The sequence below is a fragment of the Podarcis melisellensis genome (assembly GCF_964234715.1).
Source record: "Podarcis melisellensis genome assembly, chromosome: 2".
NCBI lineage: Eukaryota > Metazoa > Chordata > Lepidosauria > Squamata > Lacertidae > Podarcis > Podarcis melisellensis.
Window position 1 is genome coordinate 79,042,593 of NC_138529.1, and position 22,561 is coordinate 79,065,153.

Consider the following 22,561-nt stretch of genomic DNA (forward strand, 5'->3'; position numbering starts at 1 on the left):
ATGAACAATTTTTCAAGAAGGGTATTACATAATCTGTGTTGAGGTTCTTCTACAATCAAGTGGTGTATACATTTTAGAAATAAACAAATAATCCAAATCAGGGCTGTGGAAACTGTGACCCGGAAGGCATGATGTTGGATTGCAATTCCCATCAGCCCTAGTCAGCATGACCAATTGCCACATATGATGGGAGTTGTAGTCCGGCAATGTCTGGAGGGCCATAGATTCCTCACCCTTGCTCTAAATTTATTAAAATATTCTAACCTTGAATGACTGTGGGGATACCCATATAATTGTAAAAATATTTTGTGTGATGACAGGGGCCATGTCAACCCCCACCTCTGATGTCCATGTGCTGAAAAATTCAAAATATTCTATAACACACTATCAGGCATTAGTAATAGTTACCAGTTAGGTATTATCAGGAGCTGATTGGTCATTTAACCAACTGAGCTGGTGTGTTTGCTCATTCAAAGTACCAGAAGGAAAAGAAAAACACCTTTATGAATATATACGCAATCAGTGTTGCATTTCAGAAGTTTTGAGGATCTGCCCTCTTCCTTAACCCAGTATGGTTAATGTTCATGAGCAACTCAAAAAGTAATGTTATCCATATTTTTACTTCAATTTCAAGAAACTGAAAACAAACCCATATGCTCCCTTAAAAGGACCAAGTTGAAAATAACATTACAGCTCTATGTGGTCTGTCTGCTGATCTCAAAGAGTCCATAATAGTGATAAGTGGCCAACCAATGACCACAAAAAACCCAGAATCATAGAATCATAGAGTTGGAAGGCACAGCAAGGGCGATCTAGTCCAACCCCCTGATGTAGGAATCTAAAGTATCCATGAAACTAATACCCTGGTTCCTGCAAACAGTGTAATGTCACACACACAAACAAACAAACAAACAAACAAACATAGATGTTCACACACACCCTTCTGTGAACTCTGAAACCACAACTAGCCAAAGTTCCCATTCACAAAAAAGTAACTGCAATGTGCCATGTGAATTCATGACTTAGATATTACAGTGGTCATTTATCTCTCTGCCTCTGTCTCTCTGTCTCCCTCTCATTCTCAAGGGTTACACACTTGTTAGTCAAAGACTAAAAAGAATCGCAGTTGCATATCCAGGCTGAAATGCAGCTAGAAGGTGAGGAAAAGAGGAGACCAAAGGAGTTGTGTGTCCACTCCTGGCTTCATGAGTGCAGCCACAGCACACAGCACTTGCCAGATGAAAGGGGGGAGAGAGAGGGGCCTTGGAACTGGGTCTGTGTGATCACTCAGCAGAGCTGCAGGCTGAGTGGAAGGGTTTGAGCAACCATCCCTGGACTGCTTATTCTCAAGACTGAATCATTACAGGGTGTTTGTGAAATAGTGGTTCAATAGAGGTAAAATCATTCTTTCATCCTTCTACTTTTAAAAGCATTATTTATTTCTAATACTTCCTTTGGCAATGCAGCCATATATCACAAACTGATAAAAAGCGGCATTTTCTGGGATGGTGCAAGCTAACAGCTCAGTTGTTTTAAATGGACCTCATCAATCCACATCAGCTAACAATCTTTCTCAGAGAATGCAAAGAACACGGTTCACTGAACTCCTAGTTGATGATTAAAAAACCACTTCCTTATCAAAAGCCACCACCTACGTCATAAGTGAAAACAAGAAACAAGCAGTGCTTTTAAAAAAGAAAAACCCAACATCATGCAATGCAAGCAAGCTACATGGTACACTCTTCCACTACCCCCCCCAAAAAAAAACCCCTTATGGTGACATTATATTAATATTAACTACACTAAAAATATAGGCACAGTACAGAAATAAAAATTCCCAATCCTGTCCACAGGTTCACAAGCTAAAATGCATGAGACAAATAGCAGGAGCACAACAATAACAAAATTATTGCCCCTTCTCTTCTGGGCTGCCTATGGGACAAGTATAGCACAAACCCTGAAAGTGGCAGACAGATGGTGGAAGGACCCTGATGGGAAGGGAAGCAGAGGTCTCTCAGGTAGAGAGACTAGGAGAGGAGAGGAAAGTTCCCATGTGAGAGCTGGAAAAACCTGCCTTTTCTGCAGGGGATTAAGAGTTAGTTTTGTACAAAGAGAAATACTGTATATGCATCTGTTGCAATGTTTCTGAACTTCACATATACTGCTGTTGATTTCCCCTTCTATTAAGTTGTAGGAGTTTGTTGTTAAGAAATGTGTATTAGCCTGAACCTGAGAAAAACATGGAATAATTCATGCTACTTTACTGGGTTTGTGGAGTTTATTGTTGGGGTGCTGGTGCAAATAATTTTACATTACTGCTTACTTAGTATGTTTTCATTATGTATTATATATTATCTACTATTATTTTTTTACTATGAATTGCTTATTATTTTGACTTGTATTTACATTACTGTTTTAATTTTTTGTATTGTACAGCTGTTATATTAAGTATTGGCATACATTGCATATCATGTTCATATATTGTTTATCATGTTCTATGTTGCAAACTGCCCTATGGCCTTTTGGCAAATAATTGTTTGGGAGTGTGGTGGGGACACAAGTTCACTTAAATCATTCAGCTAAAATAACAAGAATCAGTCAGTGAAGACAATGATACACTTTGACCACCACCAGAACTTTAGACAAACACAAAACTAAATCATTTTGATGGCTTTGGTATTTCAATCATGAAGTTTATTGGAAGGATTGGTAAGGTTTTTATTCAAATCTCAATAAGACAATTTCTACTCTGAGGTAAATGCCAATACCATCTTGTTTGCTTAAGTGTTCTCTTTTATTTTATTTCAGCACAAAAGGTCATTGGATCCAAGTTTACAATCATTTTAGTTAAATTAATGTTTAAAAACATATATTTAAGACTTCATGCACTATTATTCTGAAATGTATTGGGAGTACAACATCAGTTAATAAAAATTTGTATAGCAATGCCATCATGCCAAGACTGAGTGCCATAATAATAATAATAATAATAATAATAATAATAATAATAATAATTTATTTACTTATACCCCCACCCTTCTGGCTGGGTTCCCCAGCCACTCTGGGCGGCTTCCAACAAAATATTAAAATACAGTAGTCCATCAAACATTAAAAGCTTCCCTAAACAGGGCTGCCTTCACATGTCTTCTAAAAGTCTTGGAGTTGTTGTTCTCTTTGACATCTGGTGGGAGGATGTTCCATAGGGCAGGTTGAATTCCAGTCCTGAATTAGGAGTTCAAAAGGGATATGCAATATAGCCCTACTATTATGCTAGTAAAAACAGTGAAAATCAGTTCAAAAATAAGACAATTAAACATGTACATAAATATACACATGTATATTTTGAATATTGCAACCAGGGATGGAGGAAGAATTTGCAGAACCTTATTCCAAAGCCTTATTCAATCCAGGAAAATCATGATTCAGACTGGATCATGAGTCCACTTTCGTCCTGTGGATACCATTACAAGGTGGTAGGAGGGCTGCAGCACTGCCTTTGTCCATTCCTCACTGCTTTTACAAAGCTCCAGAAGTCACCAAGTCGCTCACAGCCTTGTGTGGTTAATGTGCTGGGCTCCTTGCTGCTGTGTGCATTGAAAGGAATTGAGCAAGTTCCCCTGGGAGCGACGGCACCTGATGACATTCTGTTGCTCTCAGAAGAAGCTGTATTAGGTAAAACATGGCTGCCTCCATGTAAAAACTGAGGGCTGTCATTATTTTTACCTTGTATGAGATCCCTCTGAGAGCCAGCGTGGTGCAGTGGACCTGGGAGACCGGGGTTCATATGCCTGGCCGGGGTTCATATACCTGGCCATGAAACTCACTGGGTGACCTTGGACCAGTCACTCACTGCCTCGCAGCTTAAGCTGCCTCATAGGGCTGTTGTAAGGATAAAATGGGGAGCAGGAGAACCATGTATGCTATCTTGAGCTTCTTGGAGAAAGAGGCGGACAGAAATGAAATTAAGTGCTTGGTGCCATCTGTGCTGATAAGGTACTATCCCATCTAATCAGCCCATTCAACAATATTATCTGGTTCATATCATATGCTATCTAGCCATGGGAACCAACAACCACAGTTAAGACAAACTGGCCTTATTGAAGACATGTAACTATGTCGCACAATAGCAAGTAACTCCTCACTTACAAACACTGTGTAGCCTGGCCTGAGCTATTGAAATGTCCCCTATTTGGGATGTTGCTCTTTAATTCAGCTAACTTGGACACTCACACTTAGACCACACATCTGAAAACAAGAAGCAAGAGTGAATCTGTCAATGGGAACCAAATCATCTTAGGAATTAATATTTTGTTTCCAAATGAAGAAACTCTTTAGGACTGGTTAGATTTTTAAATTAAAACTTTTTTTTTAACAATTCCAGTTCAAACAAGGTAACTATAAACAGTCAATTAATAAAGCAATAGAAGTTGACCACTTAGTTCAGTGAGGCCCCATCTGCACTATACATTGAAAACACTATCAAACCACTTTAAACAGTCATTGCTTCTTCCAAAAATTCCTGGGAAATGTAGTTTGTTAAGTGTGTTCTGCGCATTCTTAGGAAACCCCTATTCCATTCACGGAACTTCCATTCCCAAAGTTCCCTGGAAAGAGGGACTGACTGTTAAAGACCCTCTGAGACCGATAGCTCTGTGAGGAAACATGGGTTTCAAAAATATGCATCACCCACCATTGTGCTATCATATAGCTGCTCCTACACTATTCCCAGTAACATATTCAAATTTCAGCATATGTTGTTAGGGCAGATCACGTTTTACTCTAGTGATGACTGCAACTTCAAGACTTAAAAAATGTGTATAATAAAGGTAAAATTAAATATACGGTAGTTGTTGCAAGTACTTGTCCACATTACATATCCCACTGAAGGAATTAGCAGAAGCAGAAAATGATAACTGCCAAGAGTTGTTCACAGTAAATTTTCTAACAAAAAAATTGTCGCATAGAGCAACCACTGCTTGATAGTCTTCAACTGCAATCCTTTACACACCTGGGAGTAAGTCCCATTGAAGTCAAAGAGGTTTCCTGCTGAGTAGGCATGTACAGGATTGTGCCATTATTGATTTACTTCAAATAGGTGTTTGTCTGCCCTTCACTGCAAAGCAACATCATGGCAGACGCCATAATCACTGAAGCAACGCATGTATTAAAATACTCTTCATAGCCAGGAAATGACACTTAAATAACAACAGACACTAAATGAAAAGCAACTAAATGCCTGGACAAAAAGGCATGTCCTCAGCTACTGCCTAAAACTCATAAGAGGAGGTGAAAGCCATATCTCAAGAGAGAAGGGTGTTTGGGTTGTCACAAAGAGAGTCTTAGCAAGCTGTATCACCACCAGATCTCTCCTCCCCCACAGATGGGCAGGTAGATATGGGAGAAGGTCAGGGTGTTTTCAAGTGCTTGCAGCACTTACTAAGTACACCAGGAGCACGAAGATATCAAGAAGATTGTGGGGTGGAGGGAGGGGTGGTCAATAAAAGCATTCCAGTACAATCTGTAGTTGCACCTTTAATGGTGAAAGCAAGCCAGTAAGCAATACTTACGTGCGCTTCAGTTGTTTCCAGATATAAAATGCATGCTCCACTGTGAACTTTCACTTCACCCGCTCCCAAAGAGACATCTCGTTTCTACTTCTGCTTTGCTCTATGCACTACCTTTGCATTTAACAGGAACTGAGCTTTTGTAAAAACACTTGAACTGCAGTTGTCATAGCAAAGACTGATAAAAATCAACCCGCTTTGTATCCCTGAAGAACTTTGCTTAATAAATAAAAGGATGCTATTTCATGTTAAGGAGAAGCAAATGCTGTTTAAAAACAATTTGTTTTAAAACAAAACATGGCTTACACAATACACTAAAGTAGGAAACTAATATGTTTGTAAGGAAACCTTCAACTTTTGAGATCAGCTAGACAGAGAAAATGGGAGGCTCAAGAGAAGCACCACTGTTGCTTAGTGAGATAGGATAATTATAGACCAAGGAAGAAGTCTTTTGGCATGCATCAGTATCATAATACCTTTCATAAAAGCACCGATGTTTTAATCTCAGCTATTGACAGAGCAAAATTATCCATTTTGATAAAAAAGTTGACCTAGTTTAAGATGTATAAAGGGAAAGTACAGTGGTACCTTCTGGGACGTGGGTGGCGCTGTGGGTTAAACCACAGAGCCTAGGACTTGCCGATCAGAAGGTCAGCGGTTCGAATCCCTGCGACGGGGTGAGTTCCCGTTGCTCAGTCCCTGCTCCTGCCAACCTAGCAGTTCAAAAGCACGTCAAAGTGCAAGTAGATAAATAGGTACCGCCCCGGCGGGAAGGTAAACGGCGTTTCCGTGGGCTGCTCTGATTCGCCAGAAGTGGCTTAGTCATGCTGGCCACATGACCCGGAAGCTGTGCCTCGGCCAATAAAGTGAGATGAGCACCACAACCCCAGAGTTGGCCACGACTAGACCTAATGGTCAGGGGTCCCTTTACCTTTATCTTTACAGTGGTACCTTGGTTTGCAACCGTTTTGGATTAGAACCACATCAAACCCTGAAGTGTGTGTCCCTTTTTTGGGATTACAACCCATTTTGGGGGGATTACAACCTTTTTTTGGGTGGGAGGCGAAAGCGCGCCTTGGGTTACAACCTGTTTTGGTTTACAACTGGACCTCCGGAATGGATTGTAAGCATGCCCAGACTCACAAAGATTCAGTGAGAGAAGAACTTACTAGAATGTATCAATAAAATGTTCCCATTAAACAAGAAAACAGAAACTGTGTATTTCAAGTAGTAAAACCCATCACATACCTTGATACAATTTATGTGTGTATATGAAAAGAAACAATTAAAACTACCTAGGTCGGGGAGCAAGGTTGTACACACATGGAAACTGAGTCCTTTCCCCCCCCTCGACACAGTCCACATACAATCTAGATCTTTTGCCTATTTTTTGCTCCTAAAGAGCACTTCTTAAGAATCTGGTTTCATTACAGGAATAAAAACTCATTGCTAATTGATTCTGAATTGCCCTGCAGTGTGTCCACTGGAAACAGATGGGGGCAGTTGTGGCAATGGGACCCATGCCAAATGGCATTGTGGGTCAATGTATACCAAGATCACAATCACACTTCCTTCTTTGTTTACCTGAGAGTTGGGCACCAAAGGAAAGGCATGGATACCTAATCAAAGGGAGGGATTTCAAACGCATATCAAGTAACCACAACCACTCTTGTGGATGGCAGGATCTAGAATCAATCTAGATTGAAAGCAGCACGTTGAGGGTGAGCATGAATGATTCTGGATAGAGGGAAAACTACATTGCTGTACTACAAACAAGCATGCACACAGCCTAAAACAGAGGGAGGGAGGACTTATGGGCCCATATGCATTTTGGATTGATGGCTGCCTCTCTTAGTTGATGGGATCAGGGTGCACAGTTAGTGCACACCAGAGACAATCTCAAGCACTGGGAATAAACTAGAAGTCTGTGAGTTTGGGGTGGGGATGGGAAGGAAGCTGTAAAAGTAATCTGCCTCTGTTTGAGATTATGCCTTGCATAAGTGGGAAGAAATGGGGAAGAAATGCCAACATTGGTGTGTATGTCTAGGAGGTCCTAAAGAAAGACTTTATAAAGATTGTTTCTGTTCCATTCATAGATTAAGATTTGTGGCTGTACCTAGAGTTGTAGCTGGACTCAAGGGATGCATTGGGCTGGCCAGAAGACCATTTTTAGGACAAGAGAAAATATGGTGGTTTAATTTGATCTTTTTGGGAGTACTGTATGCATTGAAACCCTTTGTGCAGCAGCAGTAAATCACTGAGATATGAAGCTTCATGAAATCCTTGGGCCAAATGCATAGTTTCAGGTTGGCGACTGTGCTTTTGGACACTTATTTCCAGGAACTGTTTCCAGATTTGGGGACGCTGTTCTGCTCTCTGCAATAGCATATTAGTATGCTTACATTTATTAAAAATATAACTTTGCAAGGGATTGTAACTGATGAGATTTTGTGGGTGTATTTTGGAATGGCAAAGAAAAATGTTTGATGACTGTGACTGATGTCCTCCTTCCAACAGAAACTAAACCCAGATAAGAATTGCACCCCTGAAACCTTCCCCCTACTCAGACCAGTGTGGTAATTATAAACATATAATTTTATATCCCGAAGATACATTGTTTCTCTGTATGTTATTGCTACCTAAGCAATCTGATCCCAGTCTTCATTTTAATGTGGAGGAATAATCTGCTCATAGTATGAATGTATTTTGTTATTCAGGCCTAAATTTCTTCTCTTCATAATCATCTGTGCCACTGAGAAATCTAGCAGCTGCTCTGGCCTTCCATACTGAGTTTACATACCACACTTCTGACTGCAGAAATCCATTGTTGTGACTTTAAGTATGTTGTCCAGAGCACAAAAACAGCTCAAGATAAATGAGGTCTGCAGTTAATTAGACAGTTGATTTTTGCATGAAGGTGCATCAAAGCTCCAGAACTATCAAGCCAAAGTACAATGTAACTATCAAACATAATCATTTGACAAAGGCATCCAAGGTACCTCTAATATCAACACTGTACATTCATCACCATATTTGGAAGGCAGCTGTGACTAAGGGTTTACTAAAGGGAAGGAGTTGGATTGGAATATAGAGGAAAAACATACATCCTTTGGCAGAAACTGTCTGACTTTGTCTCTAAAGACTAATTATGCATCTTGAAACGAAAACCACTGGCATAGTAATATTCCATGAATACAAAGAAATTACTTAGAGAAAAAGCAAGTACATTTCCTATTCACTGAGTAAACTGGGTGAGAACAAAAGAAGACCTGAAGATAACATAGCTGGGGCAATCAGCTTCTCTTTGTGTACCCGGAAAAGGAAACATAAAAACAATAATACTCAAAAGAGATCAAATTAAAAACAAATCCACCATTTACCTAAAGTTTCCAAAGTTCTGTTAGTTTATATTAGATGACAATCTGATTCCAAATTTATTTATTGGGAGCCTTTTGGCACTTTAAAGAATAACAGATTTATTGTGGTACCAACATATGCCTACTTTACCAGATGCATGAAGTAGAAAGATGGCGGAGAATTTCATTCTGTTTGTTCTTTAATGCCAAACTACCTAATTTGCACTTATTGTGCTTTTCCAAATGTGGGGAACACGATCAGGCTAAAAGAAAGCAACAATAAAAGCTCTATGTATTTCAATATAATGAGGCAAAACCAGAGCCATGAAGTTATACTCAATTAGCAATACTCTTGTCCTGCGCCATGGCGATGGCGATGGCTCTCAACATCAGAGAGGCACAGGCCGAAAAAAGGGGATGGAAGGGGTTAAACCATCCCCTATAAACCTCTCAGGGTACGGAAGGTACTGGCAACCCGCCATCGTCTCAATGGCTCGCCCCCACATGGATCAGCGCAGGGACAGGTGGAGGCACTAGGTGCTACGCACTTCACCCCTCCAAATTGCCATTGGATACTGTGATGTTCCTATGGACCCACTGAAGTTCCTATAGAAATTATAAACTTGGTTAAGCAGTGCCCACAGATTACACAGCAAGCTAGAACCAAGGCACATGTGTCATCTTTTAGAAGGTGATGGTTCATGACTCATACCGTCTTATGACCACAGTTAATGAGCTCACCGCAGGGAATGACAAGATTTAAGAAGGAGGTAAAGTAAATCCAACACACATAACTAAAGCCTTGGCAGTGAAGATTTTTTTCCCCTTCAAATGAGAACTCATCCAACCTGCATGGAAAAGAAACGAAATTACTTACATTCAGGTTGGTGAGTAAGAGCCAAATCCTCTACACGCAAAAGAGAGTATACAAGTTACTGAAAAGAGGAGTGAACTACAACGTCTAGACATTTTGTGTCACAGCACCAAGACATTTTAGATCAGATTTACACAAAAGTTTAGGGATTAGCTGCAGGTTCAGAATGCTAGCTTACATTTTGAGATAACTATGCTTGCTAACAGTATACCATAAGACAGCGATGGAAAGCCTTTTTGTGTCCACAAGCACAATTACAAACTAGAAAAGCTGCCATGGGTACCCCCCCACACAGGACCTCCTCCCAAGGCGGGCGGGGGCAAAAGTCTTTGTCCCCCTGCCTGCCTTCCCGGGGGCTTTTAAATCGCCCCGGGACAGCTGAGAATTCCTCCGCTGTCCCTGGGCGATCTTAAAATGCTGGCGGGCGGCAGCAAAGGCTTCGCTGCCACCCACCAGCATTTTAAAAGCCCCCGGTCCTGGACCTCTTCCGAAGGCGGGCGGGGGGCAAAAGTCTTTGCTCCCCCCGCCTGCCTTTCCGGGAGAGCGGGAAGGCAGCGCTGCCTTTTCCGCTCTCCCAGAAAGGCAGGCAGGGGGGAGCAAAGACTTTTGCCCCCCGCCCGCCTTGGGAAGAGGTCCAGGACCTCTTCCCAAGGCGGGCGGGGGGCAAAAGTCTTTGCTCCCCCCGCCTGCCTTCAAAAGCCGTCCGGGATAGCGGGAAGCGCTTCCCTGCTATCCCGGACCGCTTTTAAAATGCTGGCGGTGGGGAGCAAAGCCTTTCGCCCCCGCCGGCCTTCCTGGACCTCTTCTGAAGTCTGGAGGGGGGGAAAAGGCTTTGCTCCCCACCGCCAGCATTTAAAAAAAGGTCCCCGAGATTTCCCTATGGGCTTTCGTCTTGCGATGCAAGCCCATAGGGAAAATCGTCTAGCGAAGCGTCACAAAAACCGAAAAACCCTTTCGTCTTGCGGGTTTTTCGTCTTGCGAGGCATTCGTCTTGCGGGGCACCACTGTATCTGGAATTTGTGGTCTGTTAATGCTGAGTCTAAGTGACAACTGGCAAATCTACTTTGTGATGTATTTTAATATATTTTAATCTTTGATTTATTGTCTCATTGTGAACTGACCTGCCATTATTGATGTGGGAAAATATAAAATGTTTTGCAGTATTATTATTACTGTCACCCCTTTTCAGTTGTTCAGTAGTACTCAATGTGTTCAAAGTAATATGAAGAAGAATATGGGACCATCACACATTCATGCTTTTGTACAGCTGCAAACCGATGAAAACACACAGTGTTCCCAATTATGTGGAAACAAGCACAACATGTAGACAGGTTGCAGAAACACAAACAAATGTGCGCATTGCTAGGCGGACTGCTGCAGAGATGCTTCCTCCATTGATCATGCATCACACTGCCAGAACACATGAAAAGGCCTCATGTGGCATCACTAGGCCCATTCCAGGCAAAGGGAAATATGGATACATCAGTTATCTTTCAGTTGCTTACACGTTCTTCTGGGAAATATGTAGGGCTGCTCCAATTGTTACATATATCCAGTGAAGAGTATTTCTAAATGATGAATTTTCTTTGCTAAAAGGATGGTACAAATATCTTGTCCTATTCATCTAGTTCCTCAGCAAAGGGATGTGCAAGCCCCACCACTACTATGATGGTGCCAATGCAGACAAGAAACACGTCAGCAGAGAATAGTGTACATATGCCTGAGACTGTCAGCGCACCAACAACAAAACAACGAACAGATTCAAAATAACTAAAACAGCTCTAACAAATCTAATATAACAAAGGCGGCAGCAAAACAACATCATGTAAATAGCAACTGAGCAATATTTGCCTCCAACATCAGTCAAGCATCAATCTGACAAAGGCATCTTTCCAAGGAGAGCAGAGAATGGCACGTCTGTGCTATGTAATTCAGTTAAACACACATAGCCTAAATAATTCACAGATTCAAAAGCAGCTCTTGCAAGACACACCAAGAGCTGTAGTTTACTAAAAAGCCTTCCTAGATAGCTTCCTAGATGTCTCCTGAGAAATCTCTATGTGGGACAAGAAGTTACAGTTAGAACTGGATATGGAACAACTGATTGGTTCAAAATTGGGAAAGGAGTACGACAAGGCTGTATATTGTCTCCCTGCTTCTTTAACATATGCAGAATTCATCATGCGAAAGGCTGGGCTGGATAAATCCCAAGCCAGAATTAAGATCACCGGAAGAAATATCAACAACCTCAGATATGCAGATGACACAACCTTGATGGCAGAAAGTGAGGAGGAATTAAAGAACCTTTTAATGAGGGTGAAAGAGGAGAGCGCAAAATATGGTCTGAAGCTCAACATCAAAAAATCGAAGATCATGGCCACTGGTCCCATCACCTCCTGGCAAATAGAAGGGGAAGAAATGGAGGCAGTGAGAGATTTTACTTTTGGGGGCTCCATGATCACTGCAGATGGTGACAGCAGTCACGAAATTAAAAGACGCCTGCTTCTTGGGAGAAAAGCAATGACAAACCTAGACAGCATCTTAAAAAGCAGAGACATCACCTTGCCAACAAAGGTCCATATAGTTAAAGCCATGGTTTTTCCAGTAGTGATGTACGGAAGTGAGAGTTGGACCATAAAGAAGGCTGATCATTGAAGAATCGATGCTTTTGAATTATGGTGCTGGAGGAGACTCTTGAGAGTCCCATGGACTGCAAGAAGATCAAACCTATCCATTCTTAAGGAAATCAGCCCTGAGTGCCCACTGGAAGGACAGATCGTGAAGCTGAGGCTCCAATACTTTAGCCACCTCATGAGAAGAGAAGACTCCTTGGAAAAGACCCTGATGTTGGGAACGATTGAGAGCACAAGGAGAAGGGGACAACAGAGGACGAGATGGTTGGACAGTGTTCTCAAAGCTACGAACATGAGTTTGACCAAACTGCAGGGGGCAGTGAAAGACAGGAGTGCCTGGCATGCTCTGGTCCATGGGGTCCCCAAGAGTCGGACACAACTAAACAACACTACAAGATAGCTCCTGTAAAATCTGAAGAGGTTGGGTTTACCTAAATAGCTGACCTGAGCCAAAACTGATGTTCACATGGATGTTCAGCAAAGCTCTCTCTCACCCAGCAAAAATGGCCCACCTTCTAGCTGAAGCAACTGCATGATACTCCTATGACTTTGAACGCTGTGAAAGACAATGAACTCCCCTACTCCTTACAGTGCAGCATGGGAAATGCAGCGCGCCCAGTTGCCTCAGTAATGGTGAGGTGTCTTGCCTTGCTACTTTCCCTTCCTTTCCCCATACAATGGGAGAAGTTTTCACCCTCTGGACACACAGACAGAGGTGAGGTGAAAGTGCTTGCTGTGGGAGAGGGAAGGAAGAAGGCAAATGAGCACCACACTCAGTCTTCCTGCACTACACTGCAAAGGTGGGTTCATAGCCCCTCTTGGCAATGGAATATGTTGAGCAAGTTGGTTCAGCCATTCAGGAAAATATTCTTCTCCTTTACAATGGGGGGAATGCAGCCTCATATGCCCTCAGTAATAACAGTATATAGCTAAACAGGATTTGCTGCTATAGCAATGTGATGTCCTCTTGCTCATTTCTGAGATCCTTGATTGGTTTGGTGAGGGGAAGAGAAATGGTGCTGGAGAAACATAATCACTGTCAAGAAAAGGATCTGAATCCATTGTTAACCATTATTTAGTCGATGTCTGTCTTTAAAATGAATTCTCTGACATTTCTACTGATTACTTGACACAGAATCTCATTGCAAACCACTGCACTAATGAGAATCAAAGCTTCAACTCCATCCACTTATGCACCTAAAGTGTTTTCTAACTAGCAGGAAAGCATGTCTACTTTGCTTGCTGTCCAAGTATGGGAAGGTATAATTTACAAACAAAGCACTAGCTGAGAAAGATGCTTTGCTACCTCTGCAATAAATATAGTAAGTTAGAGAATGTCATCTGGATTCTGTATAACCTGAGGATATGTGCTAGCACATTGCATTTCTAGTATTAAAAACAATTCATTGGGAAGAGGCCTGAGAAATCTCTTCTCAAATTATTGAGATATTCAAGCAATTACAGATGAGGTTTCTCAGCCTTCCACACAGTTGAAGTAGCTTTTAGCAAATGTGCCATAGCCAAATCTGAAGTATAAAATAGTGCCATTCTAGAATACACTACATATGTAGTTCCCTAGGTCTTGAAATATAGAGTCACAATTAGGTAGCAACACTAAGCACCCTAAGGGGCAGCAAGGAGTGAAGAGTCAACTTTATGCTGCTCCATCAGTAATTCAAACTTATACTAGATCTTCCATCAGTAAGTCAAAGCTGGAGGTCTGGATTCTGTTGAAGTACTGTCGAAGCACTACATAAAAGTATTGGTAGGATCTCTTGCGTGCAATCAGAGCAGTACAAACTTGACTGAAATGAGCTTTGCATAGGAACATGGGTGTTTACTATGATTGATTGCTCTGATAGCAATCTAACAGTCATATATTTGTGCAAAGGCAACACAAGCTGAATTCATGCCTAAGCACTTATAACCAATTCATTAGTTTTAGCACCTATGTATTTTGAACTTGCTGGGGGCGCGGGTAGCACTGTGATCTAAACCACTTGCCGGTCGGAAGGTCAGCGGTTCGAATCCCTGCAACAGGGTGAGCTCCCATTGCTCGGTCCCAGCTTCTGCCAACCTAGCAGTTCGAAAGCATATCAAAGTGCAAGTAGATAAATAGGTACCACTCCGGCGGGAAGGTAAATGGCGTTTCCGTTCGCTGCTCCGGTTCTCCAGAAGCAGCTTAGTCATGCTGGCCACATGACCCGGAAAAACTGTCTGCAGACAAAACGTTGGCTCCGTCGGCCAGTTAGGTGAGATGGGCGCTGCAACCCCAGAGTCATTTCTGACTGGACTTAACTGTCAGGGGTCCTTTACCTTTACAATTTTGAACTTTGAGCCAAAATGTGTTGTTGTATGAGCAGAAGGCGCTTTAATTCAAGCAAGGGGGTTCCCAATTTTTGGAAGTTTCCCCAGCTACATATCATTCTTCTATAGAGGGTCTCCGAACCCTCAGAAATGAATTTCCAAGGAGTGTAAAGGGAAGGGAGAGTCAGAAATGCTTGATTATGTGAACAGAATTCCATTCTGTTCCTGGGGTGGAAATTAGGGCTCTGTTTTGGTGTTTAAGAAATCCCTAGAATTATTTTTTTAAAAAAATAAAATAGAAACTTTTAAAGTTTTGCTAGGAACCAGAAAGGAAGATTAGTAGCTGCTGAGGGTCAAAACCATGGGTAGGCAAACTAAGGCCCGGGGGCCGGATCCGGCCCAATCGCCTTCTAAATTCAGCCCGCAGACGGTCTGGGAATCAGCATGTTTTTATATGAGTAGAATGTGTCCTTTTATTTAAAATCCATCTCTGGGTTATTTATGGGGCCTGCTTGATGTTTTTACATGAGTAGAATGTGTGCTTTTATTTAAAATGCATCTCTGGGTTATTTGTGGGACATAGGAATTTGTTTGTTTTTTTCTCCAATATATAGTCCGGCTCCCCACAAGGTCTGAGGGACAGTGGACCGGCCCCCTGCTGAAAAAGTTTGCTGACCGCTGGTCAAAACTCTGTCTCTGCAATTTGCATATCCTCCCTCCTAATAGGAAAGTATGGTAATAAACTCACTGTCACTTCCATAACAACAAATTCAATTGCAGCTTTAAAAAAATTTCCTTTTACGCCTCTAGGGAATTAAACTAAGCTGTAAGACTTCTCCGGAAGAATGGCACATCTAGAAACATTTCTGACACCCCAATTTTAAATAGTCATCCAAGCCATCTGTCTATGATGCCATAGCATCTCTGGTGCAAAACCATCAAACCTCACGCTTTATATTCCTAATGGCTCAATCATGCACCTGTTATTATAACTTTCTCCTAAGCTGTCCCCAGAAATCCTGTGCTGTTCTCAGAAGTCCAGAGATAGGTTAGGCTATCAGGGATGCCTAACCTGTCAATATGCCTTTATTAGTACATATAACTTCTTCTTCTTTGTCTCTACGCCAAATGGTTTTTTGAAATGGAGCAAATGTGTACGGTTGAATTCATTCATAATAAAATAAAATAAAAACCAAAGTACATATTTATAGACACAAAAGCACATTCTAAAAGAATGCTCTAATTCAGTGTTTCCCAACCTTGGGCCTCCAGATGTTTTTGGCCTACAACTCCCATCATCCCTAGCTAGCAAGACCAGTGGTCAGGGATGATGGGAACTGTAGTTCAAAAACAGCTGGAGGCCCAAGGTTGGGAAACACTGCTCTAATTCCATCGCAGGAAGCCATGCAGAATGGAAACAGGGAATGCAGAGAAGGAAAGGTCAAGCTTCAAGGATACAGAGTAGAAGCATCTGGGGCAGTGGAACCACCTCTGGAGGGATGTGATACTTTGAGCACAGGGATCCAGAAGGCAAACCACAGAAACTAACAGGAGTATTTTGAGGAAGGCTGCCCAAGCATAGCATTTCAGCATCTGCGCTCATCTTGGCAGGAGCCCTTTCTAATAAAGTTATTTTACATTACGTGTGTTTATTCATCTCAATAGAGACCCCACCATCATTCTCAGCATATACAAAATCAGGAATAGCTCTGTTTGTGCATGCTGATGTGATTTTGTTTCCCGATAAAATGTGCATTTGTAATAATAGAACAATTTGAGTATACAAAGGAGGGGAAATGAATGAACTGGGTAGATTACATGAAGATTTGTAGAGAACGATACAGCTTAATATTCAATAATGAGTTTGTAAGCATTATGCCAAGGACAGAATAGTGTTCTCACATAATGCATTGCCATTACTTTTATCTGTTTAAAAAGGCATGTGTAAAGGTTTCCACAGCATAGTAAGAAAACGTGAAATGGAAACCATGTTGTCATGGTGATTCTCCAATCATTATGTACTTCACATTTTTAAGGTAGGTTTTTATTGCCGTAACGCAAGTCGACCACACATTGTCCCAGTTTCACAAAATGAAATACTATTAACAGATAAAACAGGTATAAAACACCCATCAGGGAACCAGTTAGTGTCAGTTCATGCTTTCAAACAAACAAAGGTATATATTTTTTTAAAATAAGACTGCTGACACATCACTTTGTGATGCAGATAGACTAACAGGAAATAAAATGTATTTTAAATATGATGAAAATTCAACATATGAAATTGTATGAATTTCACCCTTTGCATTTTTTTGCATTTAATAAAAATGTTAAAATATTCTTAATTTCTAGATGACCTTTTTAAAAATAATAATAAAGTCAACCCAGGTCATTAAAGCAGGAAGAGCAGCATAAAGATGTATAGCATCAAATGTCATTTTGTGCACACAAAATTTGAGATGACAAATACAACTAAATGTATCTTTTTAGGGGGGGACATTAAAAGACAAATTTGTAACATGAGAACCTATTACGACACCATTTTCTAAACAAATCTTGGATATACATTAAAGAGTATAGAAGAAAAATCAGATTTGCAGTTGATCGCAGCATGAGAGCTTACCCGCAATTCACCAGCATAGCACATCCAGCCATCTGCCCATTTTTTCCTTGAACTGGATTCAGGGAATTGCCCTGTTGATTTCACAGAACGATCATTCCGATAACACCTACCCACAAAGTTAATCAATTAATCAGTTAACGAAGATTGCTTTTCCATAGCAAGCGATGTGCTGACAACTAGGTCATAGGAAGGTTGCCTCTCGGTTCCTTCATTAGGGTCCCCCTTTTCAAAAACAAACAGTCCATCCAAAATGCTGCTTATTCTGATATTCATTCAGGAGCAGGAGGAATACACTGAGCCCTTCACAATGCCAGCTTGCATGATGAAAGAGCAAAAGTAGTTTTCAGGCTGCAGAATGCCTTAAAAGGGTTACCATGGAAATAAATGTGGAAAGGGGAGGGGGCTTCTCTGATGACAAATGCTGCTTCTGAACAGAGACAAGCTTTGAAGGGAGGCTGAATGGGGGCTGCGAAAGAGGGGAAGAAAATGCATTTTACTATTACTACTAGGATCAGACCTGCATTTGATTTAGATTTCAATTGTTTCGCTATGAAGCTGAATTTATTTATTTTTAAATGCATATGGAGTTGCCATAGAAACACAGGAGGAAGGTCCTTAAAGCAGCTGCTGATCTCTAGTGCCATCAAGAACTAGGACACCTGAAAAGTGCTTTATTTGCATTTCCACAGAGAAGTCTTTGTGCCAGCCAGTTATAACGTTTTGATGAAAATATCAGTGTTGGTAGAGAGAGAACTTGTTGCAGAGTTAGATAGGAAGAACTGAGATGAATTAAAATTGAGAATATGTTTTAGTAATTGAAATGCTACAAATGTGTTCTTGGAGTGTTCTTTTCTGAAGGAGAATTTAGTGTACTGTTCAGTTAACAGTCCACACATGGAACAAAAAGTAGAATACTTGGCATCATCAGTCAAGATGGAGCGAGTCAGTGTTTCCATTAAAAGACAACTCAAACTATTCATGTTAGATGGAAAACTTTGCATTGAAGATCTTCATGCGCACATCACTTTCTTTCTACAACTTGGTTATTGGGTTTTGCACACACTGACTACACAGAGGTGGGATAGAAACACGCAGGCACAACAAGGTCTAAGCCTGTCTTCAAAATGAGTCTACAAAAGTTACTAGCCTACAAAATATTTTACTAGTCTGCAGGGGACTAGGAGAAGAGTTCTGACCCTCATCCAGCAGCTCACTTTATTTCCGTGCTGGGTACAGAGTCCAGTTTGGTTTCCATGCTGGGCACAGATGAGTGGCATAGCCCTGTGTCTCTTTTACAACAGCCCATACCCTTGCCTTGTCATGTAAATCACCTGTCACCGATATCACCAATGGCTACGAGGTGAGAGCTTGAATTCAAAACTTCGCCTGAAATCTATAGATGGATTTAAAAATTCATATAACACCTCTGAATACTTTTAAATTGAAAAATCATATTATAATAAACACCCTACCTAAAAAAGGATTTATACCATCATCTCGAAAATATTTGCTTTCATGAACTGTGAGCTTGTAAGAGAAAGGAAGTTCTGAGAAAGAATCCCATCTGGGTGTATCTGCAGTCTATAGCGAAGAGATGGAAGGCACCATATAGAGAAACCACCCTTCTTTATTTAGGTTTCTGAATCTTTTAAACATATGAAGCAGTCTTATACCAAGTTAGTCTAACTTCATTCATTACATTTATATTGGAACTCCCAGCAATATTTGACCTTTCAAAGGAAAAGCTCAGATGCTACACCCCCCAATAAATGTCCCTGGAAAGTTCCACCCTGTGGCTTTACTCCAGATTAAAGGAGAAACTGCATGTGTTTCGGCTGACATGCTTGACAAAATACTTCTAAATGCTACCACTTGTGCATGGGGTGCTACCGTGGGGAAAAGCTTTTGTGCTGTACATATCAAAATGCAAAAAAACCCCAAAAAAACTTCCCCATATCTTTCAAAGATCTGTCAAAAAAGCAGGCTTTGTGCCATGCAAATCTAAAACCATTCTAGGTGGCGCAGGTGCCTCTAAGAGGCCTACTGCCCTACACAATCCTGTGGGGAAAACCTTTCCCATATTCTCTGACAACACTTATATAAGACTGTCATATCAATAACACCCTATGGGACTGAACTGAAGATTGATTATGTCACTAAAAGGGTACTGGAATCAGTGCCATTAATACCTAAAGCTGTGACACAAAAGCACACAGTGGCAGATATTAAGGGTAGACAGCTTTTCAGAGAGTTGCAGATGGCACTGAAGGACTGTCATTTGGGGTTCTAATATTTGGTGATGAACTACAGTCTGACTGATCTTGCAGACTTCTGAAAGATGGAATTCCAACAGCATCCCAGAGAAGATTTCATGGCTGTTGCAACAGCAGTATTTTGGTGAGACTGTCCCAAGATGACAAACTCTGCCATCTTCTGTATCCTACAACCCCAAAATAGCCAGTGTAGCTTTGAAATCAGTTTGAGAAGCTTGTTTTAAATTAGCAGCATTGCTCTGTTACATCGGAGGCAGATGAGACAGTGCAAGTCCTGAGTTGGTGGTGGGCTGGATGAGAGATAACATGGTGAGGCTAAATCCAGGAAAAAAATTGAGGTATTGTGAGTGGCTGGGTGGTTTCCAGGTCCAGGAATCTGGAAGAATTGGTGTTCCTGGATCCATCTTTGCTGTAGGAGACAGAAGTGGCTATCATAGTTTAAAGAACACTTTCTGTGCTTCTGCTAGTGTGGCAAGTAGGGCCATTCCTGGACATAACCTCAAGATTAGACTGCTGTAATGTGCTCTGTATGGGGCTGCCCTTAAAATTGGTCTGGAAGCTGCAGTTATTGCAGAAAGTGGCAGCTTGGCTGTTGAGTGGTAAAGGGAAGTTTTCCTTCTGCACATAACTGTGGCCTTATGGGAAGTCTTGCTATGGGAAGTCTTGCTTCTTTCCTCTTGCATTCTGGGAAGTCTCGCTTATAATCTTCTCTCTGTTTCTGCACACACTGTACGAACCTGCTCCAAACACCAAGCCATTCCCTCATCGCTCAGTTCACCTCAAGTTCATGGTGACTTGTACTCCATGCATAGCTGACCACATCTATAGAACTTGATTATTATATTCTTTCATGTTATGATCAATCATTAGTAATCGTCTGTGTTATATTAATCTTTAGTTATAATTAATTAGGAGGTTTCATGCTTGTCTAGTCCCAACCTTGTTTCCCAGCCTTTAATCTACCAGTGATAAATGTTCACATGTAATTCCCACCCCTCACATGTAATTCCCGCCTTGCATTTGCATTAACCAATAGGCAATGAGTTTCTTTGTGTTTGTATCAACCAATCAGCCACAACCACACCTGTGGCAATGCTTGTAATATTCAATAAAAGAGAGGTCCCGGGACTTCCCCGGCAGACGCCTCTCACATGACACCTACTACTCGTCTCCCGTGATTTTCATTTCTACATCTGGTGACCCCCGACGTGCCAGATCCCTTACGCAGCCTAGCACCTGTACTTCACTCGACTGGAAAAGTCTCAGCGCGCTTACTTCGTGAGTATGGGGGGCGATTTGACAAAATTACAGAAAGAACATGCCAGGGAATTGTTTTCTCTAGTTAGACAGCGAGTTGTGGGTGTTAATGTTTCCTTAAAAGAAATTGAACAGCTCCTTGGTGAGATTGCTTGCCAATGTCCCTCCTACCCCGAAAGGGGGTCCCTTGAGGTGGGGACTTGGCAAAAGATCGGGAAGACCCTTTTTGCAGAACCGAGGGCTTCAATTCATTGTCTGCTCACCTGGCAGAAATGTGCAGCTGCCGTTGCTAAATTAGGACCCCAGGCGTCTCCTTCGGCTCCTGCCCTTCTGGCTGTTGCAGACAATCCCCCCCCCCTCCTTATCCTAAGCTTTTGCCTCCATTGCAGCCTTGCCAACCCCTCCCTACACCTCAGCCCACAAACCCATCCACCCCTCCCCTTCCTCCTTTGCCTGTTTTGCCTGCCACAACCCCTGCGTGCTCTCCTACAGGAGCTGTGCGCACCTCACTTTCTCTGGCTAGGCAGAAAGGAATTCTGTCCTTAGAGGAGGAATCTGTGTGGGCTGGGGAATTGCCTTCTGCTTTCCCTATTAGCTCTTTTGTTAATATTAAACAACAACATTCAGAGCCCTACCATCAATTTATAGATAGATTGAAAGAAGCAGTCACCAGGCAGGTTGATAATACTACAGCCCAGAATGAACTGATGGAAAAATTGCCTTTTGAAAATGCAAACACCTACTGTAAGAAGGCTTTGCAGTCAATCATTAACCGTCCTAAATACGATCCGGCTCAGAGGATTCAATCCTGTGCGGAATTTGGCAGCCAGAGCCATGCCATGTCCTTGCTTGCCAGAGCCAATCCAAATTTGGCAGCCAACCAAATGCTTTTAAATGCTGCTCAATATGTAGTTTTTGAAAGTGAATTTAAGCATAGCGCAGTAGCCCTGTCCTGTTGGATGCCCTTACTGTGTTTACTAATGGAGCCCCCTCCAGGGGGGTCGTTGCATGGCTACAAAATGATAAATGGCACAGCCTCTACATTCTTCCACAGAAGTTTGCCCAGCATTCTGAGCTGGCAGCTGCTGTTAAAGTTTTGCATCATTTTTCCACGCAGCCAATTCCATGACCCCATACGTGGCTTCCTTTAATGTTACTTGTGCCCGTATGGTGAACTGCACAAAAACCAACAGTGCAAAAATGGGCAAGGATAACTTCAATTGTTCTGATTATGTAAATATTTCATATATATATAAATACACAGAGCTGCCTGACGGCTGGTTTTGGTCGTGTCCAGGCTTCACGTTTAATTACATTCCTGCAAACATCAGTCATGGCACGCCCTGCTGCTTAAGCCGTATGTCTATTATTTTACCCAAGAAGCATCATTTATCCCGCTCTCGATATCGACGCGCTATAGAATTGAATAATAATTGCGATGATTCTGTCTCTCTCCCTAGCAGATCTGAATATATTTCTCTAGCTGTATCTCTTCTAGGAGTCCCTGGACTGGCTGTCCGGAATAGCAGGAACATTAACTCTTTAGCTTGCTCCGCAGCAAAGGCTCTGAACTTTACATCACAAGCCCTTCATCTTTTGGATAAGGAGCAGAGTGAACTCCAGCATGGCGTCTTGCAGAACCGCGCTGCTATCGATTATCTATTGATGCTCCAT

General features: G+C 41.7%; 1 protein-coding gene across 1 annotated transcript in view; it reads right to left on the reverse strand.

Annotated features, from left to right (window-relative positions):
- Positions 1–22,561, reverse strand: part of FGD3 (FYVE, RhoGEF and PH domain containing 3) — a 106,522-nt gene that overhangs the window by 54,012 nt on the left and 29,949 nt on the right. The window lies entirely within an intron of this gene.